The sequence below is a fragment of the Stegodyphus dumicola genome, chromosome 7 (assembly GCF_044657685.1).
Source record: "Stegodyphus dumicola isolate Sdum_Otavi_A_Nest chromosome 7, ASM4465768v1".
Lineage (NCBI taxonomy): Eukaryota > Metazoa > Arthropoda > Arachnida > Araneae > Eresidae > Stegodyphus > Stegodyphus dumicola.
Window position 1 is genome coordinate 11822600 of NC_140774.1, and position 13321 is coordinate 11835920.

Here is a 13321-nt window from a genome sequence, read left to right on the forward strand (position 1 = left end):
TCTTCTACGACGGCATCCCATCCTGGAAGGCTGTCGTCTAAGCATTGGGAAGACGAACTTCGGACTTATAAGCATTGTGTTGGCCGACCTAACAATTGCAGTGTAATTATTCTAATAAACACGAAATCTATTGAGCACAAAAGTCATGCATACACAAAAGGCGAAGCAAATACAGACGTACATAAACATAAAATGAGTTGTTTTAAAAAATGTCGGAAAGAATTAGCAGTCATTCCGATGATATACGTGTAAAAATGAAAATAATAAAAACGTGTAAAAAGAGGTTAAAAGCTTCCAATACAATAATAGAAAATAAAACTAAAACCAAAATATTTATAAAAATTGTTTTATGTTATAATCATAAGATCTCAACAATATAATGCACAGAGGAAGTTTACACCCATTCAGCCAGCTCGTTCGCGGGATTCGAACCTCGGACCTAACTACCAGTGTTTAGGTATTGTACCGCTCGCCCACTGCTCGGCAGTCGTTAAATTAATGTTTAAAATGTAAAGAGTATGTTTTAAAATGTTCGATATCTGATAGCCTTTTTTCTGGACTATCAGTCTGCATCGTGATTTCCATGATAGAAGAGTTTTCGTAAAATTTCGAATCAATAAACTATTGATTTCCATTCCTCTTCCACTACTTTCCAGAGTCCATCTACTGTGTTGAGTTTGCGCTTAGTCTTTTGAGATTACAAACGCGCAATAGGTGAAACGTCAGGGATTTCTCAGGAATATGTTCAAAAGGTATACATACAATACCTGTACCTGATAAAGAAGCTCTGCTGAAATATAACTTTATTGCATGTGCATATTGCGAGTACACTACTCTAATGTTCTTAGACATAATACATGCTCGTTATACTGGAACAGAAGTAATTCACTTAGTTAATTAAATCAGTAATCATCTTCCCAACGTAACAACTTTTATATTTAACAAAAACAAGTTACAAGAATGCATCCGTCTGCACGCAGTCACCTTACTAACTGAGATATAGATACGGTTACAGTTTCTTTACATTTAAAATTTCATTTTTAAGTATAAGAAATAATGCAATTAAATAAACAGTTAGAAAGGAAGTAAGAGTTTAAAAGTCCACTTAAGTTTAAATTAGACAGTAAGTAAGAGATCAAAAGTCCAGTTACGGTTAAATGCCACAAATGGATTATGTATCGCGGAATATTGCAAAGTATAATTGGAGGGAAAAACACAACCGACATAAACCTTAAAATTACGCTAAACTACACCTTAGGTTGGCATAGATTTGAATCACAGTCTAAGAATTTCGAGGGCGATCAGACACACGTCCTTCTTTCTTAAAGTGCGTTTGGGTTACAGGTTACTCGAATACAACAAAAAAACACGACGACTATCTGCCTAAGGGGAAGGATGTCTTCGTGGAGGACTTTCTAAGGAAAGCTGGTTCGTATTCATGTCACAGATGAAGGAAATCATAAAAACAGCCGACCAGACAGACCGTTCACCTGGTCGAACTTATCAGTATTCAGCTCTTTTAAACGCTTGGCCGCTGATGAAGCTTTCCAAAAAAGGTTGAAAAAATGCTGACAGTCTAAGCATACATTTTGGGACAGTTTTCAGTGGAAATATACGACGACTATCTGCACAAAGGTCGAGAGGACATTTTAAGAGAATTTGCCTCCTACTGAAGTTATACGTCGAGAAAATCACAACACACGAGATGTGATCACAAATCCAATACGCAACAAAGAGATTAGAAACAAAATCATCAAAAATATGAAAATGAATATGTGCACGCTTCAGAAGCCGATTTAAAATCTGAATTACATCTGAAATATAGGATTTAAGTCCTGAAGTATTTTACAGTGCATTTTAAATGGTTGTTAAGCATTTTTAAAGTTTCACAAATTGCAACTTGCTCGGTTATATAAACTCAGAACAATTTTAGTCACTTTGTATGGGTGGGGGGGGGAACTTTATTACTAGCGCTTTTAGTATGCTAAGGATGCAATTTTAATTTCCGTTAATTAAAATACAATTACAGAAAGAAATCAGGAAGTCAAAAATTTTATATAATTAGCTTGCTTAATGGGTTAAGAAATATACATTCCGAAAACAAAACTTCAAGCATTCGAAACATGACCTCATTTCGTGTACAGATCGAACATGAAACTTCGATTAGTATCCGTCGATAGCTCAGTTGGCAGAGCGGTGGACTGTAGCGGTAATAAAGCAGTAATCCATAGGTCGCTGGTTCGACTCCGCCTCGACGGAAGGTTCAATTTTACAAATTTGTATTTATTTACTGATTACATGAGAAACTTCATTGATTTAAATCGTTTGTTACTATAACATGTTTCGTTGACTCTCTAATCAAATATATTATTCATGTTTATTATGAAATGCATTAAGTATAATCCTGAAATTCTTTTATAAAATATTTCAAAAAATGCTTAGCCATTTATTACCTGTATTACATGGAATTAATGATACGGTTTCGGTTTCTGAAATGCCTGTCGATAGCTGAGTTGGCAGACTGGTGCAATGGAGAGGTACTTAGGCAGCTATCTATAGGTCGCTGGTTCGACTCCGACGGAAATTTTGTTTTTTTCAAAACTGAAGTTTTCTTTTATTTTCTGTTTGCTGAAATTCCATAGATTTAAATCAGCGATTCTCAGCCGGTGGTACACAAGTAGAAAATAGGTGGTACGCAAAGAGACAAAGTATTTTTAACAATTAAATTTAAAATGTCGTGAAGAAAAAGAAAAATTGATGGAAATTTCCTGTCATCGAACTCTAATTGAAGATTTAAAAAATGATACACTTGTTAACTTTTGGCTGAACCCCACCCCCCAAAAAAAGAATTTATACGCGTTCCAAATAAAGCTATTCAATTTTCATTGCCTTTTTGCAGAATCTGTATGTGTGAACAATGATTTTCTTCCACTTTTTATTTGAAGAAGAAATACAGAACTAAATTAAAAGTGGATCCTAATTTACGGTTAAAGGTAAGTGAAATAAGACCAGACATAAAGAAACTCATCTGTCTTATGCAGGCCCTATTTCCACACTAAACTTTAAAATTAAAGTATTATAACTTAAATTTTAATAATTAAAATGGTACCCAATTTTTAATTTAATATTTTTTATGCGTATAATACATTCAATATAGCCAATAGATTGTGCAAATGGCAATATATATATATGTCATAATAAAAGCACAAGGAAAGGACGGAACACTGTAAATGCACTGTAGATGCGTGATTAGATCCATATTGAAGAAGAATTTTGATTGCGTAGTATTTAAAGAACTTGGCAGTCGAGGCAGTTTTAATTCCATTTTTATTTCCAATTGATATTTGTGGCCACAATCACTTGGCACTCTAGTCGTGCCTTTCCACAGAAGATTTACATTTTTGATATTGTTGGGATAAAAAGCAAGCCAGCGAAATTACATCTTAGCACAGTAGAGAGCAAAAGCTAAGTGCGTAGTTATGCAAGATGGAGGCATGCGAAGAGAAAAGTTTTGGTTTACAAGAACAGTTTCAGTTCCCAATGATTACGTCATCAGAGCTGCGCCGATCATAGAGTGATCTAGAAATGACGCAATGCAAAGAAGTTATTACGAATTTAGAATAGAGAGGAAGAATTAATGTTTATAGTTTAATCTATAATTTTGATTTATATATTTTTATCTTACATACATATATATATATATATATATATATATATATATATATATATTATATAGTTCCAATTAAGTATATATATATATATATTATATAGTTCGCAGCAATAATTAATCATTTATTTGTAATTCAATTTCATTATTCAAAATTTAATAAACTTTCAATTTGCCTTTTACGAAATGAGAATATTTGTTAAATTCATATATATATATATATATATATATATATATATATATAATAGATCAAGCAAGGTAGTAATTACAATACTGAATGACCAATTTGGTCTAGAAAACATCTTGCGCAATATGCTGCAAAATAAGTAAATTAGAAATTGTAGTAAGCTCGCCTAAAAGTTACCAGGAGCTGTTGCTCCAAAAAGTTCAACACGTTTAAAAAAATTAATACATATGAAAATCAAACCATTTAACATGTAAAACATTAAAAAACAAAATCAGATAAAAAAAGTAAGCGGAAAATGGTAAATTAGCCTAATTCGACTTCCAAACTGGCTTTTCAAGGGAAGTTTTATTTGTTTGAACGTCGAATCAAGCTAACCCCATCACGCGTTTCGCCGAAACAGACAACTGAAACTTTTTCGCTACAAAATTTTTTAATTTAGACAAAGTGTCTTGGAAAATTTAATAGTCTCAATTCTCTGTTCCAATTTCCCGACGCGTCCGCACAAAATGACACATTAAGGTGTTAAAATATGTAAAACTATTCCGATACATCTTAAATCTAGACTAAAATCAAAATAAAAATAAAAATAAAAACAATAATAAATAGCGGGCTGCTATTAGTCCTAAGTATACAAAAACATACGGGCTGCGCCTGCAAGCTTAAAGATTTATAATTTTATATATTTTAGAAATCTGTAATGAAAATCTGTAATTAAAATAAAAGAAAATTAAGATGAAAATCAACAAAGTGGGTCTTGCTAAGACCAAGAAAAAGTTGTAACAAAAGAAACAAAAAACTGACCTGTGGCGATGCAGAGCTCTCCCTCTTAAAACTATGTTGAAAGGTAGTTATAATTCCCTTCTGTGTACTTCAGTCGTGTGACGTATGTAGGGGGAGCGAAGTTCTGTGGGCATCAGCCAATACGAAAAGATTGTCCGTTAGCTGCAACTCGTCTCCAATTATCGAAGGGGGTCGGAAAACTCGGAAAAACGTGAAAAGATTTCAAAATGGCGTTTGATATGTAGTTGGAAGAAAAAATTGTGACTGAAAGTGAAAATGGCTAATTCAGCTAAAACTACAAAACTTGGCCACAAAAGCAAGAGTAAAAGGAAAAAACAGTCATTTGTTAAAAAAAGTCGTAATTCTTCAAGCTAGCGGGCGATCAAGCTACTATGAAAAACGAAAAGGCCCAATTTGTTAATAAAAGCAGTAAAATTGGCCATTATAGAAATTTAAAACTATTATATATATATATATATATTAAGATTGAAATGAGAAGGACTGTTAGAATTAGCTTTAAAGTACATTTAATGCAGTTAATTCCAAAGTTTACAAGTAACACCAAGTAAAAACAATTATTACACTAAACGAAAGCAATTAAATTTTAGGCGAAAAACTCTACTGAAAATACTTAGGGGAAAAAAAAAAAAAAAAACTTTACAACAAAATAAAAATAGGTACTTTGAAAATACTAAAAACATTTTTTTTAAAAAACTATACCACAGAATCAAATTGGTTCGCGTAAAAAAAAACCTAAACATTTTAAAGACAGAGAAATAAAATAAAAAACCATAGATATAAACGGCCAGTTCACTTAGTTCGAGGTTGTTTCAGACAGATCTTGTCAGGGAAAAAGGTGCCTGAAATCTCCAATTAAGTTAATGACATAGGCACGTTTCATCGAACCAAACCATTGAGACTGAAAACGGTAATCCATTTATAAAATTATTAAATATATTCATCTTATTCTAGCTATGTTTCAATAGTTTTATCCCCTTTCTCGACGTGCCTGTATTTTAAAATGTAAAATTGAACAAAAAGATCAAAGTTGGTCAATCAATTCTTAATTTATTACTTTCTACTTATATATATGTAATAATAATAAGAGCACAAGGAAAAACCGGAGCAGTGTCGATGCGTGCTTAGATCCATATTGAAGAAGAATTCTGACTGTGTAGCAAGCCAACAATGTTAACCTGGTAATATCTAAAGAACTCGGCAGTCGAGGTAGTTCCAATTCCATTTTTATTTCCAATTGATATTTGTACCCACAATCACTTGGCACTCTACTCGTGTCTTTTCGCAGAAGATTTACATTTTTGAAACTGTTCAGATAGAAAGCAGTCTAGTCTAGTCTGCACGGCTATTGCCGAAGTGTCGCGCAGCTATTGGCGCAGGCTATTGCCGAATATTGGCGCAGGCTACTGCGCACGGCTATTGCCGAAGTGTCGCGCAGCTGCGCAACTTATCCGGCTCTTGAAAATTAAGCCCAAAGGGCGCATGACTTTGAATTTTTCATTACAAGTTTCTAGGAGGTCAAAGGTGGTTACAGGGGGCGACCATGAGTCGCAAGGCCAAAGAGTGGCGCGCGCATCAAGAAATTTGCAAAGCAGGAGCCGTGAGGATCTGTATGATATGTTTGTGTTGTATCATAAAAGAAGACACAGACAGAATCCAATAGTTTCAATCATGACATCTGAATTAATATATATCATAACAATTAAACATAAGTATACATTATTACATAAATACAAAGTGAAAAGAACATACAAACTAAACATACAAATTACAAATGAGAAATAAAATTATATACACTATATACAATATATACAAGCACTGTTCATCCCCTTTCATGATTATTTTTACGTGGGGAAATTTAAGTCCCTGGCGAGGTGGGCCGCGAGTGGTCTTAGTGAAGCATCTTCTTCAAGAATTACATAATCTAACACATTTAGATCGGTCATATGGTTGCATTCTTGTGCCTTGTTGAAGAATTTATTATTTGCTTTGTGTAGATATGTTTCTACAGATTCCATTTTCAGATCACTGTGCAGGGTGTGATTCGAGACATAATAGTGAGCATTTGTTATCATCCTAAGTACTTTATTTTGAATAATTTGCAGCGTGTTTAACTCCTTTTCCTGAACTGTTGCCCAGGCCGGAGAAGCGTACGCAAAAATAGGACGTATAATGGAGTTATAAATATGTCTCTTCCTCTTGATGTCTCATTTGGAGGTCGCAGACAGGAATGGCTTAAGACTTTGAATTACTCCAATAGTCTTACCTCTGACACATTTTATATGCTCTTTCCAGAGGAAATTAGCACTATATTTTAAACCTAAGTATGTAACAGTTTTTACAACTGGTACAACAGTATCAAATAGCAACAGTTGTGCAGTTAATGGGTGGTTCATTTTATTCTTTTTGAAAATCAGAAGCTTAGATTTATCCGCATTAATTGCAATTTTCCAATTGGCACACCAGGATTCAAGTTTCGGCATAAATCTTTGAAGTTTCTTAATCGCAAAATTTGGCGACCCAGACTTGATGGCAAAAGCTGTGTCATCTGCGTAGCAGCCCATGAAAACATTTTGATCTAGATGTTCTGCAGGTAGGTCTGCCACGTAGAATAAATAGAGCATGGGCCCTAAAATAGATCCTTGAGGGACCCCGGCCTGTATCTTCTTCTTATTTGAAGTGCAATCACCAATGTGAATACTGAATTTTCTGTTTGATAGAAATGAGTGAATAATTTTGATTAACTCAGTGCTGAACTGCAAGCTGATTAATTTATAAATTAACCCCTCATGCCAGACGCGGTCGAACGCCTTCGCCACGTCCAGCATGAGTAAGGCAACATATCTTTTGTTGTGCAGTGCACTACCTATGTATTCATTCAGCCTAACCAGCTGCTTCGTCGTGGATAGGCCTTTCCTGAAGCCAAACTGTTCAAGTGGTAACTTATCCAGGTGTGGTTGTCTTATCCAGGTCTGCTAAGGACAATTCTTTCAAGTATTTTTCCCATACTGGGCAGTAGGCTAATGGGCCTGTACCCATCCGTTTTTGTCAGGTTCTTTCCCGGCTTTGGGATCACTATCATTTTAGCAGACTTCCATATATTCGGAAAATAGCTATTGTACAGGCAAGCATTCAGAATACCTGTAAGTCGATTAATCATATTTATTGGCAGCCATTTCAGTGCTACATTATTAACATTATCCTGCCCGGGGGCCTTTCTATTCCTGAGCTTTTTAATAATATTTATGATTTCCTGTGGTGAGGTAAGCTCCAAGTGATTTTGCAGGTTGTTTTTGCAAAGCCATTCTGACACTGTGGAGTTCACATGAGTTGTAAAATCCTGATTGCATGGGTAAATGTTTGTGATGAATTGTTTTTCAAAGTGCTCAGCGAGCGTATTGCATTTTTCAATATTTGTGAGCGCAATGCCATGCTCGTGGTAAATCGGCCTATTAACTGTGGGTTTATTTTTAAGACGTTTTACAAACGACCAGAATGAGCTACTAGGCTCGTTGAAACTCTCAATTTTCTCATTCCAGAGCTCTTTACGGTGGGAGTTTATCTGTTTTTTAATTTCCCTACCAAGTCTATTCATCTCTTTTTTGGTATCAGGATTGCAAGTGAGATGATACCTTTTTCTGAGCTTATTTCGATCTCTGATGAGACTTTTAATCCTATGCGGTAACTTATTAGTAACCTGTCTTCTAGGAATTTTTCTCGTGGCCGCATGGTAGGCACTTTGTATGTCCATTGTAAGGTGTTTGGCCGCAAGCTCAATGTCCTCCGGAGTGCGTAGTTTACTGTTAGTTTTACATTCTAAGAGAATTTCATTGAAAACTTTCCAGTTGGTTGTATTAATTTGTTCATCCATAACATCTTTGTTTGTACCTAGGGTCGCAATGACCGGGCAGTGGTCAGAATCTAAATCTTGAATCACCTCTAGATTGAAAGAGAGGGAGATGGTCGAAATGAAAATATCCAAAATGTCACCTGTATTGGGATTATTCGGCAAATACGTGTACTCTCTTGGTACATGAAAATAGATTGGGTGATTATTAATGAATTCGGAAAGCTTGATTCCATTTTTATTTGTCCTCCTGCAATTCCATTCTTGACTTTGGGCATTTAAATCCCCTGCAAGAATGACCTGTTTATTGATGTCAAGTATTTTTGCGAGATAATTTATATCAAGCATATTCTTCGGAGGATTGTACATAGAAGTGAAGTATACGTTACCATAATGCGGCAAAAATACAGACACAGTCACAATTTCATGCCCATGTTAAGGAATATTCTTTGATATCGCCAAGAGATGGCGTTAGGAGTCCATCTATTGGCTTACTTGACCTTTCCCCTTCTGAACACGTGACTTGAAAAAATATTCTTCTTCTTGAAGGTAGAATTTCGATGCACTACGCAATAGAATTCGATTTAGATTTAAGCTGGAACTATTCAGTTCTTGCCTCTTGAGCATTAAATATTCGATTCAGGCATTTTAGCCTACATTGTATATATGTAAATATTAAGTTTAATTAAAATTTATGGAAAACCCTCCAGGCCATGCATCTCGTCCTTTGGATTATGAGTGATTTGACTTTGATATAGAACTTTCGTTACATAATGGTGCATCGGCCCCAGAAAAGAATCTGATTAATTTGAAAATTTGGTGTTTTTTTTTTTTTTTTTTTTTTTTTTTTGCCTTTTGGATTAGCTTTGTAAGCGAAGACTTCTCACGGTAAGTCTCCTTTGATAATTTATTAAAATGGAACAGAAGACACTAATTAAGAATCGAGCACATATACGTGCTTCTGTAACTCAAATTATTAAAAATGTAGATGAGTATTTAAAAGAAGAAAATCAAGAAGAGTTAGAAAATTGTTTGGAATTGTTAAATAGTAAAGAAACGGAACTACTTGATTTAAATGAAAAAATACAAAATTTGATTGAAGATGAATCAAAATTAGATTCAGATATTAACACTTCTATGGAATATAACGATAAAATAATAATAGCGAAGTCTAAAATCAACCGCTATTTAAGGAAATACAATACTCAAAATATCAACACGAATTTAAATAATTCATCTACAGAAGTTGAAACCAAAAGACAGATTGAAGGCAATGTGAAATTGCCCAAACTGTTAATTCACAAATTTTCCGGAGATTATAACGATTGGATGAATTTTTGGAATTCATTCAAGGTCACTATTCATGACAATGTTACACTTTCGAAGATAGAAAAATTTAATTATTTGAGAATTTATTTATGTGGAAACGCAGCATCAGCCATAGAAGGTCTCTCAATCTCAGAGGCTAATTATGACTCTGCTATAGACATTCTTAAAAATAGATTCGGTCAAAATGACCTTATTATCAATACACACATTTCTAATCTCTTAAATTTAAATCCCGTTCAAAGTTCAAGTGAAGTGGCAAAATTGCGAAAGCTTTATGATACAATTAACGTTCAAGTCAGAAGCCTTTTAGCATTCGGTGTGAAACCAGAAACATATTCCAACATGTTTATTCCAATTTTGATGAAAATTGTCCCGAACGATATAACTTTAGAATTTCATCGTACAAATACTGAAAATCCTTCAACCTATGATTTAAACAAATTTCTAGACTTTCTCCGATTAGAAATAGAATCGCGAGAAAAGATTAATTCGTTATCCTTTCCACGCAAGTCAAACCCGGAAATGAAAGGTATTAACAGATATCCACCGATGCCGAAACATAAACAAACTGTCACTACACATGAATTTATGGCAGCCGCGTCATCAAATCGAAACTGCATTTTTTGTTTTCAAAATCATGACTCAGAGTCCTGTTTATGCCTTACAGTTAATGAGAAGAGAGATATTTTGAAAAAACAAGCTAGTTGTCTGCTTTGTTTGGCCCCTAAACACAAAATCTCACAGTGCCGGCAACGCCAAACTAAAGTTTGTAAAATTTGCAAAGGTAAACATTCAGAAGCCATATGTTTTAAATCCAGTTCGATAGTTAAAAATATACCAAGTGATAAAAAGGATAGTATATTAATTTCGAAAAATGATACACAAACAAGGAACAGAAAAAAGAAATTGTTTCGGCCGTTTCACATAATGCAAATAATACAATTCTTTTACAGACTTGCACGATAAAAGTTAAAACAGCTAAGGAAAAGGTGTTTGCCAGACTTCTCTTGGATAGTGGAAGTATGAAAAGTTTTTGTGCTCGCGAGTTAGCGGACAGATTAAACCTCGAAGTCATAAGAAAAGAAAAATTGACTGTCTACACTTTTGGGAATACTTCTCCCATCCAAAAAAATTATGACGTAGTTAAATTAACTTTAGAACATAGAAGTTCTCCCGATTCTAGAATAGAAGTTGAATTATTAGTAACTGATCATATATCAGGTGCAGATATTCCACCTCCTAAATCAGAAGAAATTAAGCAAAACAGACAATTAAAAAATTTGCTGCTCGCAGATTTTCCCGACTGTAAAAAACCCATTGCCATTCTAATTGGTGCAGATTATTATTACAACATAGTAATGGGACACGTTAAATGCTTAAGCAAAAATCTTGTTGCAGTGGAAACTATTTTCGGCTGGTGCCTACATGGACGAAAAGGTGATGATGATGTCTCTTTAGCTTTCAATGTAGTTGTAGGGGAAGATTTGATTTCCAAACAAATAACAAAATTTTGGGACTTGGAAAACTCAGGACTTATTGATAAGAGGGAAAACTTCGATTCAACTGAAAATGAAGTCGTCGAATATTTCGAATCAAATATAACATATGAAAATTCTCGCTATAAAGTTAGATTGCCTTGGAAACATGACACATCAAATCTAAATAATAATAGGGAAATCGCAGAACAAAGATTTCATCGACTTAGAAAACGATTTAAAAAAGATCCTAATCTATTTTCCGAGTACAGGAACGTATTAAGAGATCAGTTAAAACAAAAGACTATCGAACCAGTTTCAGAAATTTCAAATGAAGAGGATGTCGTGTTTTACTTGCCACATAGGGAAGTTATACGCGAGGATCGAGCTACAAGTAAATTACGTATTGTTTATGATGCATCATCGCATGCCCCAGGATCCATTTCTTTAAATGACTGTCTGTCTGTAAATGTTGGGCCTAATTTATACCCTGAAATATTCGAAATATTGTTAAGATTTCGGTATAATTTAATAGCCTTCACCGCAGATATAAAACAAGCCTTTTTACAGATTCTCATACATGAAAAAGATCGAGACGCAACCAGGTTTCTGTTTTCCAATTTCCCTAATGATGAAACCATTTCTCCTGATATATATAGGTTCACTAGAGTTTTATTCGGAATAAATAGTAGTCCATTTCTATTAGCCGCTACCATTAAACATCATCTGAAAAAATATAATAAACTTTATCCTACAACGGTTAACTTTTTGAATGAGAACGTATATGTAGATGATGTGATTGGAAGCCAACCAACGATCAATGAAGCATTAACTACGAGTCTAGAATCGGTCCAAATATTTAAGGAAGCAAGCATGCAGCTTCACAAATGGCATAGTAACTCGAGACAATTACATGAATTGTGGGTAAAAAAGGGTATCGTTCCAGATGAAAATCCTGAAGATTTTAATAGAGAAAATTTCCTATTTAAAGTCTTAGGTATGGCATGGGATAATTCAAAGGACTTACTATATTTTGATGTTTGGAACTTATTGTCTTTCACATCTAAACCAATAGAAACAAAACGATTTCTTCTACAAGTGTTGGGTCGGATATTCGATCCGATTGGAATTTTAGGACCTTTCACTGTTAGAATAAAGTGCTTAATACAGAAGATTTGGTTGTCACAAATAGATTGGGATGAACCGTTACCTGAAGATTTGTCCTCTGAATGGAGAAAGTGGTGTGAAGAGCTACCTCAAATGGCTGAATTCTCCATCTCTCGTTACCTTTTCATGCACTCGAACATTAATGTCGAAAATCTCGAACTACATTGCTTTTCAGATGCAAGTATCAAAGCCTATGGTACAGTCGCATATTTACGCTTCACGACAGAAAATAAAGAAATCAAAACGGCCTTTGTCTCTTCTAAAAATAGGGTAGCCCCACTAAAATCCCTTACTTTACCGAGGTTAGAATTAATGGGGGCATTGTTATCAGTTAAGTTAGTCAGCAATATTCTGAAAGCACTGAAATTGAGAATTCCGTGCTATTTTTGGACAGACTCAACAATTACTTATTTTTGGATCCAGAAACAACCTGAAGCCTTCAAACCCTTTGTCAGGAATCGTGTCGAAGAAATACAAAAATTGAGTTCACCTCAAGATTGGCATTATTGACCAGGTGTCGACAACCCTGCCGATCTCGTATCTTGGGGAACGAAGATTTCCAAGTTAATAAATGAGACCATTTGGACGCAAGGTCCCCAATGGCTTCAACTCCCTCACGAACTTTGGCCAAGATTAGATATTAAAGAAACAATAGATGAAAACAAGCTGGAATACCGAAAGAGATCCGGTGATATACATCAACTTGAATGTACAATCGAAAAAAGTGCAGATGATCTTTTCGACATATCAAAATATAGCAAATTAGAGAAGGTGTTGAGAGTCACTGCTTGGACAACACGTTTCATTAAAAAATTAAGAAAAACTAGCGACATTCAAGGAACTCTCACAGC

The 13321-nt window shown here is 34.6% G+C and overlaps 1 non-coding gene across 1 annotated transcript; it reads left to right on the forward strand.

Annotated features, from left to right (window-relative positions):
- The first annotated feature begins 2170 nt into the window (after positions 1-2170).
- On the forward strand, positions 2171-2259 carry TRNAY-GUA (transfer RNA tyrosine (anticodon GUA)). Its single transcript is given in 2 exon segments — positions 2171-2207; positions 2224-2259. It is a non-coding gene; the product is annotated as a tRNA-Tyr (tRNA).
- Positions 2260-13321: the final 11062 nt, after the last annotated feature.